We start from the raw sequence: 3,760 nt of genomic DNA, 5'->3' as shown, positions 1-3,760 counted from the left end.
TCTCTCTCTCTCTGTCTCCGACTTTCTCTCTCTGTCTCTCTGTCTCTCTCTCCCAATTCCTCCGGGTTCGATGAAGAGTCGGTCAGCCGACCTGAAATCCGATGACAACCCCAACGCCGGGTGCCCACAGATGGAGGGGCCCGTGCGCGCGGGCTCGGAAGGTGGATGCCAGCGGGAGGAACGAACGCGGTCTGGGTGCCCCACTCCGATGTCCCGTGCGGGCACAGAAGAGGCCCTTCTGCCCATCGAGACTGCACCCGCCCACCTCCGCTGGTCCGACCTCCCGACCACACGGCCTGGAATGCTGGGATATTTCAAGCGCTTGGCAGGCGGTTTCTTAAAGGGGTGAGGTTCCAGTGCACTCAGATCCCACCCCTCCGCCACCCTCCGGGCGATTTTGCTCAACTCCCCTCGAAAACCTCCCGCCTTTAAGTTTGAGGCGTTGCCCCCTCCCCTTGCTATTGACCCTTCGATAAGGGAGGGGAGGGAGAAACAGCTGCTTCCTGCCCGCTCTGTCCATGCCCCTCATAATCTTATCCCCCGCCATTCCCCGACTCGAAAGGAAACCACCCCCGGCTTATCCAGTCTCTCTTTTCCCCAGCTCCATCCCGGTGAATCTCCGTCCGTACCCCCCATCCAGTATGATCCCACCCTTCCTGCAGCGTGTGGGGACTAGCACTGCACACAGTCTCCCAGTTGAGGCCTAACCAAAGGCTTGTCCAGCTCCAACATAACCACCCCGCCGTTATAACCTCTGCCACTGCGGGTAAAAAGGCTCAGGTGCTGTGTCCCTTTTCACAACCCTGTTAACCCCGCCCCCTGCCACCTTCAGCCATCGGTGGACAAGTATCCCACAATCCCCTCTGAGTGTGTTGCCAAGGTGACCACCCGATGAAGGGGCAGCGCTCCGAAAGCTAGTGCTTCCAGTTGAACCTGTTGGACCATAACCTGGTGTTGTGTGATTTTTTTTCTTTTTGTCCACCCCAGTCCAACACCGGGCACCTCCAAATCATTGCCAAACGCCGTCCGCGCGTTCCGGCTGGATGCTCCCTTGTGTGGACTGCACTCCGAGCGGATTGCTCACACTCTGCCAACCGCGCCCTCCCCCCCCCACCAACACAGTCTTTACCTTCACAGACTGCCAGAGAGTCAGCTTCCACCGCGGAGTTTGAAGCGACGCTGGGTGCTGAACGTTTGGACCTTGCTCTTGCCCCGCCTGCTGAGAGACCAGTGGGACAGACTTAGGCAACTCATAGTGCTCCCCGACCCCTGACCCACAGCGCGCTCACACACGTCGAGGCCTACCTGAGAGTGGCAGAGCCCGATATCGCTATGGGGACGGAGATGGGGAGACGGAGGCATTCCCTGGTCCCAACTCCCTTTCTCTGCGCCAGCCCCTCAGTAGAGTCATAGAGGTGTACAGCAGGGAAACAGACCCTTCGGCCCAACCCGTCCGTGCTGACCCAGATATCCCAACCCAATCTAGTCCCACCTGCTAGTACCCGGCCCATATCCCTCCAAACCCTTCCTATTCATATACCCATCCAAATGCCTCTTAAATGTTGCAATTGTACCAGCCTCCACCACTCCCTCTGGCAGCTCATTCCATACACGTACCACCCACAGCATGAAAAAGTTGCCCCTTAGGTCTCTTTTATATCTTTTCCCTCTCATCCTAAACCTACGCCCCTCTAGTTCTGGACTCCCCGACCCCAGGGGGAAAAGACCTTGTCTATTTACCCCTATCCACGCCCCCTCATGGTTTTATAAACCTCTATAAGGTCACCCCTCAGCCTCCGACGCTTCAGAGAAAACAGCCCCAGCCTGTTCAGCCTCTCCCTGTCGCTCAAACCCTCCAACATCCTTGTAAATCTTTTCTGAACCTTTTCACAACATCTTTCCGACAATACTCTGACCAATAAAGGAAAGCATTCCAAACGCCTTCTTCACTATCCTATCTACCTGCGACTCCACTTTCAAGGAGCTATGAACCTGCACTCCAAGGTCTCTCTGTTCAGCAACACTCCCCAGGACCTTACCATTAAGTGTATAAGTCCTGCTAAGATTTGCTTTCCCATAATGCAGCCCCTCGCATTTATCTGAATTAAACTCCATCTGCCACTTCTCAGCCCATTGGCCCATCTGGTCCAGATCCTGTTGTAATCTGAGGTAACCCTCTTCGCTGTCCGCTACACCCTCCGATTTTGGTGTCATCTGCAAACTTACTAACTGTACCTCTTATGCTCGCATCCAAATCATTTATGTAAATGACAAAAAGTAGAGTAGATTTTTTAAAAATCTACACTCCTTTAAATACTTTGATTGATCTCACCTCTGGTACACACTGTGGACGGGGCAAGATTTCCATTCAAACCTCCCAGCCCCGGGGCGGGGGAAGACATTTTTTCACATCACGCTATAGCTCAAGCCCTCCAACCCTTACAACATCCTTGTAAACCTTTTCTGCGCCCTCTCGAGTTTCACAACACCCTTCCTGTAGCAGAACTGAACGCGGTATTCCGAAAGTGGCCCGACCCGACGTCCTGGACAGCCGCGAGGCGACCTCCCAACCCCTGTACCCAGAGCACTGACCAATAACGACGAGCGTACCCATGCGCAGCTTGCCCGTCTTCTTCATGGGAGAATGCAGAGGCGGGGCCGTTGCACACGAACCTGGAACACAACGGAAACGGCCGTGAGGAAAATTCCCTTCGGCCCTTTCCAACACCGACCCAGCCTGAAGGTTAAACCCAACCCCTCGAACGTGATCTGCTCGACAGACCGGTCTTGGGCTCTGACCTCACCACCCTGTGACTCTCTCCTTCGCTTTGCACATTCTCCAAAGGGCCTGGGCTCGAGGTGGCTCGGAGGAGAGGGTCGGAACTGAATCGACTTAATCGTCGCACGTATTCAGGTGAGTTCAGGGAAAGGTTTACGCCTCACTGCAATCCGGGTACATGCCTATAGATGCTCAAGCACAAAATCTTAACGGGAAAAATAAATAAAACCAATACAATGTTCAGCACGACAGAATACAAGAATACATTAGCAGCTCATGACATTAGTTCGCTGAACACAGTCCCACAACACACCAGCCTTCACCTTGAGACTCCAGAGGTCGGACAAATGCTTTGGAAGTAGGGTGAGGCTGGAATGCTTGTAGAGGCCAAGCTAGGCCCAGCGGCTCTCAATCCGGGCCCGCACAGAGGCAGGGAGGGTGTCACACTGGGCCCGCATTGAGAGCCTTCACCTTGAGACTCCAGGGGTCGGACAAATGCTTTGGAAGTAGGGTGAGGCTGGAATGCTTGTAGAGGCCAAGCTAGGCCCAGCGGCTCTCAATCTGGGCCCGCACTGGGCCCGGGAGGGTGTCGCACTGGGCCCGCACTGAGGCCGGGAGGGTGTCATACTGGGCCCGGGAGGGTGTCGCACTGGGCCCGGGAGGGTGTCACACTGGGTCGGCACTGAGGCCGAGAGGGTGTCGCACTGGGCCCGGGAGGGTGTCGCACTGGGACCGGGAGGGTGTCATACTGGGCCCGGGAGGGTGTCACACTGGGCCCGGGAGGGTGTCCCACTGGGCCCGGGAGGGTGTCACACTGGGTCGGCACTGGGCCCGGGAGGGTGTCACACTGGGCCCGGGAGGGTGTCACACTGGGCCCGCACTGGGCCCGGGAGGGTGTCACACTGGGTCCGCACTGAGGCCGGAAGGGTGTCATACTGGGCCCGGGAGGGTGTCGCACTAGGCCCGCCCCGAGGCCGGGAG

At 56.7% G+C, this 3,760-nt stretch overlaps 1 long non-coding RNA gene across 1 annotated transcript; it reads right to left on the bottom strand.

Annotated features, from left to right (window-relative positions):
• Nucleotides 1-1,098: 1,098 nt before the first annotated feature.
• Nucleotides 1,099-3,558, bottom strand: LOC122546526. The gene is made up of 3 exons (XR_006310764.1): nt 3,513-3,558; nt 2,611-3,244; nt 1,099-1,216 (listed from the first exon to the last, which is right to left on the bottom strand). It is a non-coding gene; the product is annotated as an uncharacterized LOC122546526 (long non-coding RNA).
• Nucleotides 3,559-3,760: the final 202 nt, after the last annotated feature.

Source organism: Chiloscyllium plagiosum, unplaced genomic scaffold (genome assembly GCF_004010195.1).
Source record: "Chiloscyllium plagiosum isolate BGI_BamShark_2017 unplaced genomic scaffold, ASM401019v2 scaf_48619, whole genome shotgun sequence".
NCBI classification, from domain to species: Eukaryota; Metazoa; Chordata; class Chondrichthyes; order Orectolobiformes; family Hemiscylliidae; genus Chiloscyllium; species Chiloscyllium plagiosum.
Note: the sequence above shows the minus strand (reverse complement) of the source record. Positions and strands in the feature narration are given on the sequence as shown.